We start from the raw sequence: 21,583 nt of genomic DNA, 5'->3' as shown, positions 1-21,583 counted from the left end.
CACCTGATCACCTTCCATATGTGCGTTGGCGGGAAACCGACCTCTAGAGCTATAAATAGGCCTCTCATCCACCCCCTTCAACACACACACACACACACACACACTTCATTCCATTCTCTCCAAGAAGGCTCTCCTCTCTCTTGCTCTCTTAGCTAGGTAGTGGAGCTAGGCTAGTTCTCTTTAGCGAGCAAGTCGTCCTCGGGGTCGTTGAGCTATCCTCGGCTCCTGGTATGGCTTTGTATCCAACTTGTCAGACTTCTATTCATAATATAGAGTTTTGCCATGGTTGCTTTGCTATCTTGATAGTTTATCAATCCATGCTTAGTTCATTCATAAGTTATGCTACGGTCTTGGTTAGGCCAGATGATCCGGGTATGGATAGAGGTTCGTTGTGCTTTCGGGCTTGCTCTAGTGTTTTACTCGTCCATCCAAAGGGTGGGAGACCTGGGGGCACTAGAGTAGTGACTTCATATATGAGCGTGGTGCTCGGGTATGCGGGATCCTTCGGATATGACCGTGCTCCACGGTGTGACTGGGGTAGATGGCAGGTGGTGATAGCCCTATCTGTCCAGCGTAACAGCAGTGTTGCGTTTAGCATACCCCCCGACGTTTGGGTTCGGTGTAGGAGTTGATGCAAAGAGATAACGGGACTGGATGTACTCCGGTGCGGGACCTTCTCCCCGCTATCCCATTTTCCTAGCACCTGCAGTCCTAACCATGATTTAACATGACCCCAGCTTTGGATAGAAGCACTGGGACACCTAACCTAGCCTAAGCTCTAGATGACTTGACGTAGGATAGAGTAGTTCTTTGTTTTGTAGTTTCTCTCCTTTATTCCTTCCTCTTGGAGTGTGGATGTGTGTTGTGTCACATTTCCCTTGCTTATTATTTATCTGTACTTACCCCTATTAGAGTATTGCCTATTGCTTGAGGCACAATGTCATAGTTAATATTGAGTACAATACCTTAGCCGCTGCCGTCCTTTGGGACACAAATAAATAACGATACCCTTACTCTCTGGGTGAAATGCTACAACGGTATATCCGTGCGCTTGCGGATCCATCTATAATCGTATTGATTATACCACGAGAGTGGCACCCCTTGGGTGCAGTTGCTAGGATGGGTTCGGTGCCCTCATTTCTAGTGATTGCACTAAGGACTGCCAACAGGCATTTCTGGCGCTATTGCTAAGGATTAACCATTCCTAGTGATTGCGCTAAGAAATGTCAACAATTATTTTTTTCCCAAAGGATTTTAAAACTCAGAAAATATTTTTGGTCTTTTTGTAAAAAGGGAAAAGTGCTAGAAAAATTCCAACATGCAGAAAACAATTTTGAAAATTTCAAACATGCAGTGGAGAAAAACAAATAAGGTGCAAAGAAAATTTTGAAAAGCGGATGAAAGCAAATATGAGATAAGTACCAATTTACCTTTGGCAAGGGTGCGTCGTTTATAGTCCGACGTGCACGACTATTCTCCATCGTTCTTACCATTCGTCGGCTCGTCTTGGAGAATTGGACGAAGCCCAACTCTCGACCTTTCGCCATACCTTCTTTGCCTTCTTCTTTGTTTTAGGTGCGGCGGGTCGTTGTTCTGGCTGGGGTTCTGGTGCACCCCAATGTGCTTGCTATTCACTGTCTTGTTGAATCATGAAACACTGCTCTTCCTTCTTCTTGAACCTGAAAAACATATCCTCCCTTCCGACACGGAAACGGATTTCTCCTTTTCCAACATCGATTCTTGCCTTGGCAGACCTTAGAAAAGGTCGCCCAAGTACGAGGTCAACTCCGAGGTCGCCCTCCATATCCATTACCACAAAGTTAGCAAGGACGAAGGAGTCTCGTACTCATACGAAGACGTGTTCGGCTATCCCTTCGGGATACCAAATAGTCAAATCTGCAAGCTGTACGAGCATGGTTGTTGGGGAAAGAGCAGGATATTCAAGTGCTTCATATATTACCTTGGGCATTATGTTTACGCTTGCCCCCAGATCGCATAAGCATCGCTCGAAGTTTTTGATGTAGATCGAGCAGCTGATCATGGGGACCCCTGGATCCTCTTGCACTGCTGCCACCATGGCATCCCAAATGTCATTCCTTTGGGGAGTGTACCTGCTTGCATGGTTATTGCGTGGTGGCCTCCGGGACGAGTTACCCCGTCCGATGGACACCATGCTGACATTCTCAATGGGAGACTCGGGTTGCCCCGGGATCTTCCCGCTGTCAACAGCTGGTAAAGCAGCAACAATTTGTGCAAGCTGGGTTTCGATTATTTTGTTTAAACTTAACTAATTTTTGAATGTAGAAGACAAAGTTTCAAGCTTTACATTTAAATTTTCTAGGGATTTATCATTGGCCAATAGCTTTTTATTTATATTTTCATTAATTTTTACTTGGCCAAGAACAAGTTCTCTCAAGGGAGGTTGGTTTGAATTGAAACTCAAATTATAAGAAGAATTATTGTTGTTACCTCCATGAAAAGGTGGACGTGGCTGGTTCCACCCCTGGCCTCCTTGTGGTGGACGGTACCCGTTGTTGTTGTTGTTAAGGTAGGTGCAGTCTTCACGGGTTTCGGGGCAGTCATTCCCCAAATGTCCTTCATTACCACAGACTTCGCACGTGATGTGCGATTCCATGGCACGAGCATAGTTTTCTCTATGCTTCTTGAATTCGGCCCTCTCGCCGAGATGCTTCAGTAGGAGGTCCAGTTTGGCAATGATTATATCTGTCTCCTTGACGGTATGCATGCCCTTCAGACGGGGTTGGAGTCGTTCATCGCTCCACCCCTGATTGGAGACCTTCTTCTCGATCAATTCTTTTGCTTTGGCGATAGTCAGGTCGAGGAAGGCTCCTCCAGCAGCGGCATCAATATTGGCTCGAGATGTCGTTGTGAGCCCATTGTAGAAGCTCTGTTTCCCGCCGGCGTACTGCCGCGCCGCCCGTCGCTACGGGATGCCCCCGAGCCACCTCCTGCTGTCAAGCTGCTCCACGCGTCGCGCCCCAGCTCCTCGCCGCCCACTTCCTTCGCGCTGGTGCCCTTCCCGCTTCGCCACGCCACCCCGACGGGGCTCTGCAGCCGCCACCTCGCTGCCGCGATGGCGAGCCCGCTGCAGCACCCCGGACCGCTATCTCGCGCGCGCGCCAGAACCAGTGGCACCCCTGCACTCTATTCCGCACGCTCTCTCTCCAGTTCCTCGACTACAGTCACCAGAATAGCGCCGCCGTCCGCTCGAACCCCGGCAAGCTCGACCTCACCGTCGAAACCCCTCCTCCGCCCTCTCTCGCCCTCAATTAAGCCCGCCAATCGATCCGCCTCACCCACGCGCAGCTCATGGGCAACTCCTTCTCGCCCAGAACTCACCGGAGCCCCCCTAGCCATCAAGCTCCGTCGTAGCCTGAAGCTTCGCCGCCCTGCTCGCACGCGAAGCCACTCCTCCGCCACGGCTCGACCCAAATAGACCTCACCAACACCTTCAGCTTGCTTCACTAGTCCTCATCGGCCCGATTTCCTCCGCTTTTGTCCACCGGAGCGCCGTCCCCGCCATTGCAGACCGCCGCCAGACCACCGTCCACCGCCGACCGCCCTCCTCCGACCCTCTCCCGACGCGCCAAGTACACCCGGAGGTCCGCCTTGGCCTGCTCTCCATTTCCCCCAACCCCACCCTCGCCGCCGGCGATCGCCGTCGCCGGTTTTGGCCGGTCAAACCACCGCCCCTGCTCTGACTCGGCCAGGGACTTGGTTGTTAGAATTAGAGAAATGCCGGGGGGGTTATTTGAATAGACCGTGACTCATGTGAATAGTTCCACCAAGGACATCTTTGTTATTTTTGCTGAGAACTTTGAAATTTAGTAGAAATTCGTAGGAAATTCGTAAAATAGCAAATCTTGATGTTTTGGAATCCTTGTGTTAATCTCTTTGCAGTAGAACCATAATATGGTAGGTGTTTGTTGCAAGTTTTTGCTGTATAAATGGTTTTCTGTCACTAGTTAAATAAAGACTTGTTGTTTTATCTTTTTCTTGACTGATGTTTGAAGCCATGTCTTGTAGTGAATTTTTTGTGGTGATTTCATCATGTGACACTAGTATTGCTATAAAAATTTAGTGGTCAGTTCTCTTGTGTAGCTATTTATTTGATTTAATCCTTGTTTAGTAGACTTTAATTATGATAAATAGTTTGTGCTGATGATAAATCATGAAAATATTTCTGAGTGATCTTTTTGAATAGTTTAGCTTGTAAATGAAGTTTGAGACCCAGTTACTGACTAGAACAGGAGCTAAAAATTAATCTTGCGAATATGATGTCTGTTTTGTTTATTTTCTCAGAATTAATTCTTTGTGTGGGTCTGCTGTTAAATTTTGAGCTTCTGTTTTGCTTTAATTTAATCTGTGTAATTCAATCTTGTTTTAGGTGTGATCTGAATGATTGATTTGTTATGAATAAATGGGTACATGTTTTAGCATGTAATTTTCAGGATAGCTTGTTCTGTTTACGTTCTGTTCAAATTAATTTTTTCTGATTTTATTGCTGAATGTGAACTGAGTGACTAATTTATTAGCAAACCCTGAATTACTTGCTATAGGAAACCACTCCAACTTGTTATGAAGTTAGTATAGTTCTTTTATGTTGTTGATCATGATGCCTTGTGTAGTTAGATTTGTTGAGTTACTACTCTATAAACGATTGCCCATGTGTGTTTATAATTCTGTTCTTGCATTACATATAGATACGACTGCCTTATCGGACGGGACATACGAGCTGATCCCGGAGTCTGACGGAGGTGATCCAGAAGTCCAGGTGAACGCCGCTGAACTAACTGAAGCCCCGAACCAAAGTTCGGAATAGCCCAAGGCTGTGTTAGCTAGCGACTACCAAGAAGGCAAGCCCCGGACATAACCTATATTTCAAATTATTATCATTTACTGTTATTACTTGCTTATGCATTTACAGTTCTTAGGTTTTGAATTGAAACCCTAGATGCATGATCCTAGGAACCTATGTACTGAACACTAGACCTGAGTTCGACTACTTGCTAAGCTTATAGGACTGGTAAAAGTCGAGCGATTGCCTGTCACTCGCGAGTTTTATAGGAACTGCTTGTTTACTTTCTGTTATCAATATAAGGATGACAGATGGGGTTGTGTTCGATATCATGACCTTATGTGAGACCCCGTCTGTGTTGATGAACTTGCTAAGGTCGCGGTGTGTGGTAGTGCTGGTTAAGTTTTTGAACGTACTAACCACATGCCGAGAATATGGTAATCGTTAAGCTTAAGTACTGGATTGAACCGAGGCCGGAATATAATCCCCACCATCTTAAACTCGTTCACATCTAGCTAATGGCGAGTACGGAGTCGTCGTACTGCTATACTTGAGGGTGGTGGGCCTATTCCGTGAAACGGGAATTGAAGGGAACTGTTGCGTGGGTGACTATGTTCCCATGCGTGTGTTTAGGTCTGCCTGGCTAGGTTAACAAACTCAATTCGAATCATCTACTTACCACAATTTGGGACTGCTTGATCTCTTTGCCACACAGAGTAATAAGAGCAACATTACTATGATTAATCTTGATATTTGCTTAAAGTTCTACCATGGTTGAATAGTAGTTGCTTACCTAGAATGGTTAATCAACTAGAATCTGGAAGGCTAAAATTTGAAAGTAAGGACCTACTCTTTATTGCTTTTCAGCAAAAGAAAACCAGAGCCTCTCAGAACCTTGCATAGTCTATCTAAAGTGGGTTAAGTATACCCGTTGACGGTTAAGTCTTGCCGAGTATTAGTATACTCAGCCTTGCTATTGATACCTTTTTCAGGTATGAGTTTCGAGAACCAGATAGCTAGCTTGACCTATCCCTACTCTTAGCCTGCTGGCTGGTCTGTTGAGTGGGATCCGTCTTCGGCCGGCAATGAACCTGACGAGTGATACCTTGCTTGGGCTAGCTTGGTATGCTTTTGCAACATGTTGTAGCTGACGTGTTTTATCTTCCGCTGTATAAACCCTGAACCTTGAACTTGGTTTGTATAACTGCTTTTAAAGTTTGTACTTGTATTAATGCTTTAGAACTGGTTTGTAATAACTTTTATGCCTGTGATGTAAAATTTGTGGTTGTAATACCTCTGGACTCGCCTTCGTGCGGGGTATGCTTGTTCGATCCGAGAACCGGTGGTTGTATCGGGACGTTACCCGATAGACCAAGAATTGTTCCGTTTGAAGTGCGTTTGAGCCGGTATTGCCTTATGATGCTGGCCAGTGCACTTGAGCCGGGATAATTCAGGTGGTTCTGCCACAGCTGGTATCAGAGCTACAAGTGTACACCAGAGGTGTTGGAACCCTAAAAATCGCTTTCCATATAAAATTGGAACAACATGGTAATTTCGGAAAACTAAGTTGGATTCGTTAAGGGTTATGCATAGAACGTAAAGTCCTAGGGAATTTACGGGAATTACTAGGTGGCTATTTATGGTTTATGTTATCTAACTTCCAGCACTTTACATTTTTGTCAAACCATACTCACAAGCAACCCTTAATTTTTGTAACGACACACCTACGTTGAGGTAAGAAGGTAAGGATCCTCAGTCAGCTGAGGGAGTCTGACCTTCCCGTCGGTGATGCGAGCCGAACGCTGCCCTCAAGCAGTGGCTTACTTGAGGTACTCCCAATATACCAACTATTAGTTGACTATATTGGAAGTAAAGTGTACTCAGTCAGCTGAGGGAGTCTGACCTTCCCGTCGGCGATGCGAACCGAACGCTGTGCTCAAGCAGTGACCTACTTGAGCTGCTGCCAATATACCGACCACGGTCGACTATATTGGGAGTAAAGGAACTTGTGAATACGCCTCTGAGTAGCGTATGTTAACGTTGGCCATACGGCGGAAAATGTATGGCTGCCGCTTCTATAGTGAGCGGTAATGTTTGGGAACGCTTTCATGAGTGCTGGCATGAAAGGTTCAATGGATATATATATGTTCTGTCAATCTTCTGCAGGTACACTAACCCCGATTCGATAAGTTAAGAACGGTTAGAATGTATCGACTAGCTATATAGGGAGAGCCGTATTTATGTATGGCACCGTGCCAACTACGTAAGCCCAACGATACTTGGCAATTGTTTATCTTGTGAGGACGGTCAGGACGTGCATGCATATTTGGTTGATGCTTGATTTGGTTCCTAGTATTTGAAGTTGTTACATAAGCTTTTTAAGGAATTTCTAGTATGAATCCTCTTAAATAAGTGTTAGTGTGCTTAAACCATAAGTGGGATAAATTTTGACTTTAGAAGCATGCTTGTTAAAATGCTTAGACTTTCTTGGATGAAAAATATGGTTTTAAGTCATGCATTCATCCTAAGCCCCATCTTGATGTCTAGTGATCTTTTCATTCCTTAGAATCTCAAATGATGAACCAGTACCACTTGGATTACCAGTTTGGAAGATCATGATCCTTCCTATTTGCCAAATCTCAAAGATATTGCAAATTTTGTGACATGAATGCTCATCAAATTTTAGCCTATTGAATCTGTGAGACTATATTTTTAGTCCAATCACTACTATGATCTCTATTGATTAGCAGCGTAGCACAAGAACCCTGTCTATTAGATCGCCTAAGATCTATCTAGAAATCTGCCTTTCTATTGTATCTGGGAAAAACAAAATTAATTGGCCTAGTATGTGATTTGATCTATAGTTGATCATGTGGAAAGTTTTGTTTGAAAATGTGTTCTCTAGCTGCTATTAAATTTTCCCTAGTTAATGAAAGAATTACGCATTGCAGATGGTGCAAGGGACACACAATGCTCCTGCAGGGTTGGGAAGTGCTTGCGATAGCGGACAGCCACTACTGTCCAACCTGGCTGAACTCGTGGCTACCCAGACCAAACTACTCGAGCAACTTGCTCAGAGACAGCAAGAGATTTATCAACTCCTACAGCAGCAGCACCAGCTAGGGGATGGGTATAATGTCCCCCAACCTCTGGTTGCGGAATATCAAGAGCTCAATGAAGAAATAAAGGTATGAGTTTCGAGAAGCAGATAGCTAGCTTGACCTATCCCTACTCTTAGCCTGCTGGCTGGTCTATTGAGTGGGATCCGTCTTCGGCCGGCAATGAACCTGACGAGTGATACCTTGCTTGGGCTAGCTTGGTATGCTTTTGCAACGTGTTGTACCTGACGTGTTTTATCTTCCGTTGTATAAACCCTGAACCTTGAACTTGGTTTGTATAACTGCTTTTAAAGTTTGTACTTGTATTAATGCTTTAGAACTGGTTTGTAATAACTTTTATGCCTGTGATGTAAAATTAATGGTTGTAATACCTCTGGACTCGCCTTCGTGCGGGGTATGCTTGTTCGATCTGAGAACCGGTGGTTGTATCGGGACGTTACCCGACAGACCAAGAATTGTTCCGTTTGAAGTGCGTTTGAGCCGGTATTGCCTTATGATGCTGGCCAGCGCACTTGAGCCGGGATAATTCAGGTGGTTCTGCCACATCCTATGTGGTGGTTTGTATTGTCTTAGATGTTGCGTATGAGTTGCTGTTGGTATTTTGTAACGTCACAAATAAAATCCACAAGCGCACGGATACCACTGTAGCTTTCACCCAAGAGTATTCTAGGGTATCGTATCCACTAGGGAACGTGAGTACACTACCTACGGGTTCAGGATGTACAAGGACACACACACTGGTGTAGGAGGATAGGAAAGAGAGGACTTTCTAAGATCTAGAATCTATGTTTGGAAGAAGAGATAACGTCGCCGTTATACTTCGAGCTAAAGGTATCGACTGGCTTATACAAGCCAATAGCTCTAATATGTGCTCTATCTGATATCCGAATGTGGAGGATTACGAGAAGGCTCGAACAGGGCTGTCACCACCTGCCGGCTACCTCTACAAACCGTGGGACTATCAGACAACTGAGTGGTATAGTACAGCCTAGACACCACGTCTACGCTTTTCCCTACTAACTCTAGAGGCGATCAGGGTTATCCTTTTCTATCCGGGCCCTACTCTAGAGTCAAATGCTACTCGCTAGCATACACATCATCTAATATAAGGCAGATATGATAACTTGCGATCTAAACTCTAATTCTAAATAAACAAAGAAAGTCTTGAACACTTACAACCGAATAAGCATCCGTCGAGGCACAAGCGCAGAAGAGCGCCGACAAGCCCGGCACATCCCCCAACTATCTCCCTCACTCTCGTAGAGGTACAATTTAGAGAAGAGCGCCGTTGCCGGTGCCCCTCCTGAGTACCTCTACTCCTCTCTCCTACACTAAACACAAGCAAGAGAGGCTCCACACTTGGTGGTGAGTGATGTCTTCATTTGAGCCCCCCTCCTGTCCGAGAAATGAGCCAAACCACCTCTGGGGATCATCCACACCTCGCCACGTATCGTCTGAGAGGTGGTGGGGCCCGTGGCCTGTCAGCACCAGGCCGGCCGACCTAGTGGTCGGCCGACTGTGGGCTGAGCCCGTTCGGCCTGGTCTTCGGTCTGCTGGCTGCTAGGTGGACCCCCATGTGATATATATGGGTAAGGGCTTGTCTTGATTCGGTATGGTAGCTCTGGTGAGCCCGTAGATCCCCGTGAATGTGTCTGATCCATCAAGAAGTTATTGCCTCGGATCGATGACGTGTCATGTGTGTGGGCTGAGTTTCTCTCTCATGTGCTGCTACCAAATTGGGCCCTTTTGTCCTTTGGGCTTGCTTGTGCTTGGCCTAGGAATTTATGCCCTGGATAATATGCTTGTCACATGCAGTTTTGGCCCAAATTCACCTGCACACATTCTCAGACCAACATTTGTGGAATTCGTCAAATAATCATCCTATGCTAACATTTATTCCTTCTGATGCTCAACTTTTGCACGATAGTTGACGGTCAAAATGGGTCGTTAGTGACCGTCAACAAGATCCCCCACACTTAGTTCTTTGCTTGTCCTCGAGTAAAGGCAAGAACTAAGGCGGACCCTGAATTCACATGATAGACACCTGCATACAAATTATTCTAGGCCTTACCTTTGCCTGTGAATTTTGATGTGGCTACCATGAATTGTTTGGGAAGTTGAAGAGCGGAACGGTGTTGACTTCAGTCTCCTCCACTTTCCTGCTATCTGACTGGGGTTTTGAAAATATTTTTGCAAGAACCAACCATAGATTTACTTCTCCATAGGATCTCTCATGTCGCTCATTGTGTATATATATCCTCACCAAGGCATTGCTTGTTTTCACCCTACTTCTAAAGATGGCTTATCTGGGGCTCATGGTAGGAGGAAATGGAAGCATGCACTTGTGTCACATGTATTGCAAAATCAAACAAAGGATCCATGGAGATGACAAATCAAACAAGCTTGATCAAGATTGTGCACATATGTGGAAGGTGGATGGTGAAAATAGAATACTCCTTTTATGAATCTCTCTCTCCTTTATTTGGATAACATGAGGACATGGCTATATATATTTTTTCCCTCTTTTTTTTCATGGACATTGATGTGTCCAATTTTTTTCTCTTTTTTTTGGGTCATGCTTCTTGGGCATGCCATCTTTTCTCTCTTTCTTTTTTTTTGATAGCCCATGCCTCATTTGAAAGTTACTAGAGAGAGAGATCATTAAACATGGAGTTTTATTTTGTGGATGGATGGAATGACATAGCTGACTTCCAGTGTAGAAGTTCAGCTGGTGGAGAGCATATGATCTTGATCAAACAAGTATGAAAGACATCTCACTAGGATCAAAAAGTTTGAAGAAGCTCAATGCAACAACAAGGCACACATGTGTGAAGATTTGTACCATGAAGGTTAACATATGGCTTTGGTAGGACAAACACGTGGAGTTGTGAAGCTATGGAGGTTTTTTCTTTTGATAGAAATTTCCCAGATATATAAGCAGAGAAAGTAAGGATCCTTCCATCCAACCATATCTCACTAGTCAACAACTTAACAATTATGGGTTCCCTAATGATATGACTCATAAGCTCAGGCTTAGCAAAGAATAAAAAGTATGCAAGCCAATCATTGAGAAGCACAGAACCAGAGGATACCTCGAGTTTAATTTTAATGATTAAGCAAGATTTCATTTAAACTCATAGGTTAGGGAGAGTATGAGGGGTAGAGTTCACAAACCGTCGCGATGAAGATGATCGGAGCTAGTGCTAGTCAGCCAAACCTGGTGTTCCACTGCCAAATACTAACTCTGATTCGTCTTGGCCTTTTGCCTTCTGGTTCGTTCGGTGTTGTGCACGTGTTGTGAGAGATCTCAAGTGTGTATGCATGAAAGTTCTGAGATATCTCCCCCACACTTGTTCTTGTACCTGATGCTTATTCGAAAACAAGAATATGGAAACAAACTAATAGCTCTACCGGTTTTAAGAACCAGAGAGCTTCTAAAATTTATTGAAACTAAAAATTTAATCTCACCATGATTCTTACTCAAGCAAGGCTGAACTAAAATTGCATCAACATGAGTATGTTGTGCAACATCAATTCAAAACCTTGTCTTACCTTTCTATTTGAATTCAGCTCGATGACTCACCCAATTGGATTTGATTTTTCTGCAGGGGTTAGTCCATATATGCAACCAACATCTATACAAGTATTAACTCCAAGAACGTCAATCAATCTAGACACGAGGTCTAGTTGACTGAAGAGGACATTTTAACCCAAACACTATGCTTGATTTAAAGGGCCTATGAATGTGTTTCTAGACACACATTCAAACTAGAGCATATACGAACAAATAAAGAAAGCATGAAGCATGATTGAGCTTTATTCAAACAGAGATAAGCATGAGTACGAACCTGGTGATCCTCGGGCGACCTCCCGTCAAGGCTTTGTTTAATGTCAAAAGCAGGACATTGAGAGTACTTACCACGGCTTTTCGTTGATGAAGACTCAATGTTGTCGTCATGGCCATTCCTCTCTTTTTTTTCTTTTTTTATAGAGCAAGATACGAGGACATACACCAATTCCAAAACAATATATGAATTGAGAAAAGAACTTACTTTGGGGTACTCACATACCTCCCCCACACCTGGAGTTTGCAAAGTATGGAGTTCAAGTCTCCTTCTGTAGTTGTTCCTTCATCAAGGCATATCGAGGTGTTGTAGTCGGTGTAGCTCACATGTTCATAGGCGTTGTCTATCCATCGTTCTCTTTGATCTTCCCCTAGAATGGTTAGCGACCAAAAATACCCGAAGGAAAACTATATCCTATAACATGCTCTTGCTTTTTATTGAAAGGGAAATAAATAAGTAGATAAATAAATGATAGTCCAGGCTATCTCCCGGGAGTGCTTTGTTTCTGGTCATAAGCTCGACCATAATAACTCTTGTAGCCATCATTGGTGATGGGTCATTGTTTCACCACCAATTGTTGAAGCTAGCTACAAGGTTAGTGCCACGGTGCACGCACGAAATCTGCAATGTTTACGATAAACATATACATCTACAACCAACCTTCTGAAGATTTTGCAAAAGAGGACCTTAAGTTGGTTGTAGTCCTCGTGTGTGCACGGTGCACTAAGCATGCCTAACTCTGGAGTTGCATTGGATGAGCATGGTCTACATGGTATGTCAAAAGTGAAATTCTCATGCTCATTTGAGGAATCTTTTTCATTGGACTCCAGAGTCGGTGCCTCACAAAATTCCATGGCCCTTTGATTCTCCATCTCAAGAGATTCATCGTGAAAGCTTGATGTTGATTCTCGATTAAGGTCGAGAACAACATATTCTAGGCCAGCGGGAAGAGGCTCAAACTCGATCAAGGGTGATGATGAACGTTCATCTCCACAAAAGTGAAGGCTATCTTCCAAGTCGTATTCTTCAGGGGATTCTAGAACTCCCAAGAGAACGGGCTTGGATGATATGAATGGAGATGTATGCATCATCTCCTCGAGCGAGTTTTGCTCGGGAAGAGGCTTTGCCAGAAGATTTTCTGAATGAGGAGTGGCAGTGGCAAAAGCAGTTTCCCTAAGCAGTCCAGCTAGGCTCCCTTGATGAGATGTGAGTGAAATTTCAAGTGGGTAGCCTATGAGAAGATCAAAATCAAGGACATCGAAGATATGAAAGTCTAGGTGCACCTCGATTTTGTCTAAGGTTAGTAGCACAGCACCTGTGACCCCCCAACATTCAATAATGTGTCCAAAGGGATAACATTTGAGTAGCTTGTCGGATGGTTTTAGCGTAACATCGCCCAACAAAGTATACGCTAAGTGCCATGGCATGATGTTAACCTCCATGATGGGGTTAACATGGGCTTCTACGGTACTTCCTCCTATAAAGCATGGAAGGATCGTGGAGGGTGTACTTGTCCAAACATCTTCGGAAAAGCATCTCGCTCCATCTGACTATTCCACCTCTATGACCTCCTCGAGAAGTTGTTTGTGAAGAGGATCGGGGGAAGAAGGAGGTACCGTAGGACTAAGGGAAGGTTCTGTCAGGAGATTGTGTAATTGATCAATTCTGACAGAAGAAAGTTCCTCCCTTAATTGGGCGTCGTGGAGATTCGAGGTATTTTGAATGTTTCCTGGAGGATCATCCTCGAATTGGGAAGAGAACTCTGAAGGTTGAATTTCTTCTTCCTTCGGTGTTCGTGGTTCGGGAGAGGGCTCAACAAACGAATATTGAGATGTGGAGTATGGAGGCTCAGATTCGAGTGTTAGGAGACTCTCATGGCTTGACGCGGATTCCTCCCGGCGGGGTTCACTATGGTGGTAGAGAAGAAAGAGTCTTCTAAGAAACTGTCTAGGATGTATCTTCCTTCTTTCGGAGTTATGTGTAAGAACCATCCTCCGCTAGCGTCGTCAAGCTCTGTGGCAGTTTCCATGTCTAAACCCAAGTAGAAAACTTCCAACGATACTTCATCGAGTATAGACATGTCTGGGATAGACGCCAAAAGGCGTGAGAATCTAGCCCAAGCTACACCTATAGACTCCTTCTCTAATTGCTCAAAATCGAGGATATCGATCGGTAGGGAGTCTATGCATTCGGTGAGGTAGAACGAGTAACAAAAGTCATCTCGAAGCTCCTCCCAATCACCGCTCATATTTCCTATCGTGCGGGTGTACCACTGCTCCACCCTCTCTGTAAGAGAGAAGGGGAACAATTTCCACCGTAAAGCTTCTTGTGTCATGCCTAGGATTTCTAGACCCGAACACAGTTCCTCGAATTCTAGCAAATGCTCATAGAGATCTTCATGAATTTCTCCAGAGAAGGGTCGCTTCCGATCCATGGCTATAAAGCCAGGGTCGAGTTCATTGTTAGATGAGGAAGATGGTAATGGCTCAAAGAATTCGCCCATTGGTGTAGAGAGCTGTGGAAAGGATAGCCGCTCTAAGGGTAGCGGGGGTAAAGGTAGAAGGAAAGAAAAGGAAAAAGATACGAGGATGACTGAGTCCGAAGATAATGTAGCTGCCGTTCCCTGGCAATGGCGCCAGAATGCTTGTTGATATTTTGTAACATCACGAATAAAATCCGCAAGCGCACGGATACCGCTGTAGCTTTCACCCAAGAGTATTCCAGGGTATCGTATCCACTAAAGAACGTGAGTACACTACCTATGGGTTCAGGATGTCCAAGGACACACACACTGGTGTAGGAGGATAGGAAAGAGAGGACTTTGTAAGATCTATAATCTATGTTTAGAAGAAGAGATCACGTCGCCGTTATATTTCAAGCTAAAGGTATCGACCGGCTTATACACGCCGATAGCTCCAATATGTGCTCTATCTAATATCCGAACATGGAGGATTACGAGAAGGCTTGAACAGGGCTGTCACCACCTGCCGGCTACCTCTACAAACCGTGGGACTATCAGACAACTGAGTGGTATAGTCCAGCCTAGACACCACGTCTACGCTTTTCCCTACTAACTCTAGAGGCGATCAGGGTTATCCTTTTCTATCCGGGCCCTACTCTAGAGTCAAATGCTACTCGCTAGCATACACATCATCTAATATAAGGCAAATATGACAACTTGTGATCTAAACTCTAATTCTAAATAAACAATGAAAGTCTCGAACACTTACAACCGAATAAGCATCCGTCGAGGCACAAGCGGATAAGAGTGCCGACAAGCCCGGCACATCCCCCGACTATCTCCCTCACTCTCGTAGAGGTACAATTTGGAGAAGAGCGCCATTGCTGTCGCCCCTCCTGAGTACCTCTACTCTTCTCTCCTACACTAAACACAAGCTAGAGAGGCTCTACACTTGGTGGTGAGTGATGTCTTCATTTGGGCCCCCTCCCCTCCGAGAAATGAGCCAAACCGCCTCTGGGGATCATCCACACCTCGCCACGTGTCGTCTGAGTGGCGGTGGGGCCTGTGGGCTATCAGCACTAGGCCGGCCGACCTATTGGTCGGCCGACTGTGGGCTGAGCCCGTTCGGCCTAGTCTTCGGTCTGCTGGCTGCTAGGTGGACCCCCATGTGATATATATGGGTAAGGGCATGTCTTGAGTCGGTTTGGTAGCTCTGGTGGGCCCATAGATCCCCGTGAATGTGTCTGATTCGTCGAGAAGTTGTTGCCTCGGATCGATGATGTGTCATGAGTGTGGGCTGAGTTTCTCTCTCATGTGTAGCTGTCAAAGTGGGCCCTTTTGGCCTTTGGGCTTGCTTGTGCTTGGCCTAGGAATTTATGCATTGGATAATATGCTTGTCACATGCAGTTTTGGCCTAAATTCATCTGCACACATTCTCAGACTAGCATCTTTGGAATTCGTCAAATAATCATCCTATGCTAACATTTATTCCTTCCGATGCTCAACTTTTGCATGATAGTTGACGGTCAAAATGGGTCGTTAGTAACCATCAACAGTAGCGTATATTTTGGTGGGGTCCCTGCCCGCCCTTATATAGTTTGGGGGGACAGAGTTACATTGAAAGTCCTAGTTGAGTACTATTGGAGTCCTACTCTATCATGGTCGGATAGTTTCCTTGTACAGCAACTAGTCCTACTGCTATCCGAGTAGTTACAGAGAGGCAAGGCATAGTCCATGTACTATTCCTTACTCTAGAATATTCCACGCCTGTGAGTAGTCCTGATGCCCTGGGTCTGACACATATGGCACCGAAATCTGGTCTGGAAACATACTTTAAACTACTCTTAAAGTAGTAGTTGAATCCATTATTTCTGCAGACAAATGAGATTCATATTGAGCACCTTCATACTGAAAGCCAAAATGTTTTCTTTTCTACAGTGGCTGAATTAGGTGCTGAGTCCAGTTCCTAACAACGGATGCAGCAGTGACTCGTTTCTCTCGCAAAGTGGAAATCATATCAAGTAATTCATCTATTTGGAATTCACTTCCAACTGCACTCTTGAAATACCATTCTCGAAAGAAAACTGGAGGATCAGCAGAGAACTTGGGCAATTCTGGAGATGGATTACTAATGTAAAACCACCGGGAGCTCCATAGGGGATCTATATGAATCCTGGGCCATTGCAAATATCTCCTACTATCCTCGGAGCGCAGTTCCAAACTAGCACATCCAACTTTTCCAATTTCATCTTTCGAGGGTAGGGGGACTAAAGAATATAATCTTCGAAATAACTCGAAGTGTGGTTCTATTCCCAAAAATGCCTCGCATAAATGCACAAACACAGCAAGGTGTAGAATTGATTTTGGGGTTAGATGATGGATCTGAATCCCATAATATATAGCACCCCTCGAAGGAAATCATAGGCGAGAAGACCTCATACACGCTCTGCGAGACCGGCAAATAAAACAATCTTCAAATCCATAGGAGATGGGAAAAACTCTCGAAATGCACTCCGCCAACAGATTGATTCTTTTGGCTGGATGAGAGATCTTCGAACTAGAACTTGCAAATCATCCTCTGAAAACTTACTTCGAGGCCATGAAGGATCTTCATCCGATGCCGCTTTATCCTCGCATTTCCGTTTACCGCCGCAACTAGGATCTGTAGGTTTCTCCATTGTGCAAACTGATGATTCTACTTGGGGAGTTAGGGTTTCAGAGAGCTTTGCTGCAGTTATCGCCAGAAGGCGAAGGAAATAAGGAAGCGAAGAGGCAGTGGCAGTGAATGGGTAAATCTGAAAGATATCTGTCCCCAGTTATATAGTTTGCCAGTGGCAACTTGATAATTCCATAAAAAGGATCTTCTTTTGTTGTCACGCTCGGGGGCTGGTGGTGATCAGTTTCTTGAGTAAACGACACAAAAATAAGATCTTAAGTGGATCAGAAAGTGGGAACAGACATTTTGATTACCACATTATGTGATAACCCTAGGTCCAGTACCAAATGGGTGAATAAATTACAAATTGGCATTTTTGGTAAATTAGCAATTTTCAAAGGAAATTTAAATTCTGAAAAATCGGAATATTTTATGTTCATTCATTTTCTAGGGAAGAAAGGCCTGTAAGTCTTCTGTAAAGTTAAATTCCTACAAACCACTACTTGATACCTAGCCACGATGTTTTGGACCCTTCTTTCCAAATCTTGGGAATTTGGGCACAAAGCTCGGGGGCTACTGGGTACATGACAAAATGAATTTATTTTTTATTTCAAAAATGTTTGATTAAATTCAAAATTCAAGATGGACCCTCAGCCTGAATTCTTTGATTCAAACTAAGGCTCGGGGGTACTCCATATGGAGTGCGATTGTTCATCGCACCCCATATATGAAGATTTTCATCCGAGGGCGTCAAAACTACTCAGACAGGAGCACCACACAGTGATGAAGACGTGACCCAATCTTCCGAGACGTAGGGTAGATTCGATTAATGGAGTACGTGATGTTGGCGATCCGACTTCTAATCAGACACGAATTCGAAGCATGCAACCGTTACACCACCGCTCCGCTGGTTATCAACCAAGCACAGCTTGATTGACCTCGCCGAGAAGGCTTTTCATGCAAGCGAATCGAAGAACACAAGCAAGAAAGGATAAACACGCAATTCGAAATTGTAGATGTGTATGAAGCGAAAATCAAAGTGGGGTTCAAGAACTCGATTTCAAAGTACTAATCGACATAGTTGTAACACCCGGTTTACAAAAGGACATAAACCGAGCAATCATATACGCGCCAGGATCAAGTCACACATATATACAACAGAATGAACAATATATCACAGCACATATCACGTAAAAAGATATAATAAAGCAAATACAAATGTTATTTATTACATGAATGACAAAAATGTCTGATACAGCGGAAGCGTAAAACATATACGTAAACTCTCGTCGAAGCTGGGCACCACAGGGACGTTGACTGGGAGACGAACGCCTAGAAGTCCTCGTACTCCTGGTAGCTGTGGGTGAACTCCCTCGCGTTGGCAGGAACTGAGCAGCAGTAGAGTATCCCAAAAAGAACAAGAGGAAAAAGAGTAGAGGAGGCAAGTGTGAGTACACAACTTGTACTCAACAAGTATAACACAAACTATGAGACTCTAAGGTTGGCTGACTCAACTGCATTAGCTTTTAAGTCTTGGCAACATTTTATTAAAGCTAATTACTACAAGTTGATGAATTACCATAAAACCAGTTACATAGAAATTAATCAAAATAAATTATGAACTACTGAGAACCAAACCAAACCGCTCGGGGAACCCCCCTAATCAAAGGAAGATAACCCCACTAATCAAAAGGAGGATCTGGGCCGCTCATGACCGTGAGCACGACTAGTATACCAGTTTTACACTCTGCAAAGGTTGCACATCTTTATCCACAAAGTCGTGAGCTACGCTAGTTGTTCATCACACTTCCGTAGGTGAGATGACTAGCAAACTCACTATGAGGCCAATACAAAGAATCTCGTTGGTAAGGAGTAACCGCGAAGAGTTGGATCAGCGACGATGGTGCCCACCTCATGGGTGTACAAGACACGAAGCACAGACCAAGCCGGAGGAGCAGGGACCATTGAAGCTTACCACCCTTGCCCCGCAGGTAAGTTACTCCAAACCAAAATGACCTAATTAGTAAGCCAAGACCGTCCCATTCCAGTCTTGTGGTAGCGCTGTTGTCCTAGGTTGTCGCTCTACGAACCGTTCCTTATGGAGAGTGGCCAACCAAGCACTAAGCACCGTGCTGGACCCCTAAACCATGTTTCTAGAAAAACCAATTTTTAACGAGACGTGAGCCACTCAAGCACAGATCACAGAGGGCCACTCTCAGAATTAAGTTGCATATACCATTAATCAAATTAATTAAAAAGGACCAAGTGTGTTATAGCGCGGCACCTAGCACAACTAACCAAAATGCAACCCAAGGTACATATATAAATGATATAAAGTGGCTAGGAAAGTCCTTATAGGCATACAGTATTAAAATACAGTATGAAATTGTATTTAAAGGTGATAGGTGGTGTTCATGTTATACTTGCCTTCCTCAAAGTTCTCCTGCTGCTCAAACTGCTGTGAAGACGGTGGCTACTCCGGGTACTGGTACTCCTCCGAAGGATCAACTTCTACTCACGATCGCAATGCCAAAACAAGTCCACATATACACATACATGCAAACAAGAGAAAATGCTCAGAAACAGTACAACAATACATAAAAACAACGAACAAAACTAAGCTAAACTATTCTACGCGTTACAACGATAACGTGGACATAAAGAACACCTAAAACGGAGCTAGAACGCAAGAACTAAACTACAAGAAAAACAGAGCTGCAAGGGGGTTCTGGGCAAAACCGGGGACTTATACGTAATTAACCCATAGACTCAGGGACTAATGCGCAAAAAGTCCGGGGCTGGACTGCGGGTTCTATATCTGAGAAGCTCAGGGGGGTCCGTGCAAGATTCTGGGCCAAACTGGAATTATTTTTGAACGTGGGTGGACTGCGGGTTTATTTCAAAGAAACCAAGGGACTCTTATGCAAAAGTGGCAGCGCTGACCGGTATCTTTCCAGATTGACTCCGGCTCTAATTACTAAGGGCTGTCCGATCGTGATCCTGCGGCCAGGAACAGCCGAGCGCGGGGCAGGGCGGCGGAACCCGCCGGAGACGAAGCTCCGCGGCGGCGAGTTCGCCGGAGTAGCGGTTCGGGCGCTACAGAGGGTCATTCGTGCCGCTATCTGGTGCAAAAGAAAGTGCTCAACATGCGTAACCCACTGGAGTGCACAGGATGTCGGTTCTGGGCTCGACCGTGGTGGGTCGGGTCTTGCTACTGGGAGTGACAAAGAAGCATGGGTGATCTACTCCAGAGCCTAGTCGTGAGGTTTCATCTAGCAGGGCGGGCTCTAGCCATGGCGCGGCGGCGGCTGGTGACCTGGCATCTATGGTGCGCCACGGGCTACGGGAACTGGTGCAGAAGAAGGAGGGGGTTGGGGTGTAGCTCACCAAGGCTCGGATGCGAGCTGAGACGGCGTGCAGGGACGTCGGCGGCGAGGTCGGGCGGTGGCATCAGGACGAAGATCACGGTGGAGGGTGCTGCAGAGGGCCTTCGGGCGTCTGGGCTGCACGGATCGACTCGGTGTGCTCCTGCGGAGATCTCATGGGGGTCAGGGAGAGCAGAAACACGCCGGCGGCGTGAAATTGCAGCGGCGGACGATTTTACCCGAGATGGCGTCCGGGCTCAATTCCATCCACTGGAGAGGCGGTGGTCGAAATTGGACGGCTCAGGGAGCTTCCTGACGTCGGGGCGAAGATGTCGCGGGGGTTTGCAGAAGCTAGGGTGTGGCGGAGTGGCGTGGCCACGGCGGCGCAACGCATGGGGCACGGCGGAGCGGAATAGGGAAGCGGCGCTGGGGTTCTGGGCGGCGGCCGTGGTGGTGTGGTGCGCACGGGAGGGTCACGGGGCCAAATAAAAGGGGAAAGGCTGGTGATCCCGGCGTGCGCGTCCGAGCGTGATCCCGGTGGAGATCGCGGCGGGTTGTTACCGCGCGGGGAAAGTGGATCATGCACCGGCGTCCGCGTGATCCAGGCTCGGTAGGGAGCTTCTAGAAGGGCGAGGGCGCGGGGCGTGACAGGCCAGTGGGCCCTGGGCTCGGGATGGAGCGGTCCACGGTCAGCGGGAGGGCGAGCGGAGCGCGGGTCTGAGCAGGGGAGCTCGGGCGCGAGGTGGAAGAAAGGAAAGAGGAGGGGAAGGAGCTGACGCGTGGGGTCATGCTGTCAGATGAAGAGGGCGACGCGCGCGAGCGGGTGAGCAGAAGCTGGGGAAGCGGCGCTGCTGGGCTGGGGCGAGCGAGCTCAGGGTAGCGCGGGGAGAGAGGGCAAGCTGGGCCAGCGTTGGGCTGTGCGGGAAGAGGGTGGGTCGAGCTTGGAGAGGAGAAGGGGAACTGGGCCTGCCGGGTTTGGGGGTTTTGGGCTGGATTCTGGTTTGGTTTTGGGTTTTTCTTTCTCTTTTCTTTTTCCTATTTCAAACCAAACTAATACTATTTGAATTCAAATTTGAATTTGAATTCAAACCACACTCAATCAAATAAAATTATGCACCAGCATGAATGCACCAACATATTTATCCTAGAAAAAAATTTTAATTCCTTGTGAAACAAAATTAGATTAAATGCAAGACTAATCATAATAAACCTTAGAAAATTAAATAAAGCCAATTAAATTTATTACTAAATACTAGAATTTAAATTGGAGTGTTACAAACCCTACCCCCTTATAGGAATCTCGTCTCCGAGATTCAGC

This window comes from Panicum virgatum, chromosome 7K, assembly GCF_016808335.1.
Source record: "Panicum virgatum strain AP13 chromosome 7K, P.virgatum_v5, whole genome shotgun sequence".
In the NCBI taxonomy this organism is placed as follows: domain Eukaryota; kingdom Viridiplantae; phylum Streptophyta; class Magnoliopsida; order Poales; family Poaceae; genus Panicum; species Panicum virgatum.
The sequence above is the reverse complement of the archived record's forward strand: the minus strand, read 5'-3'. Positions refer to the sequence as shown.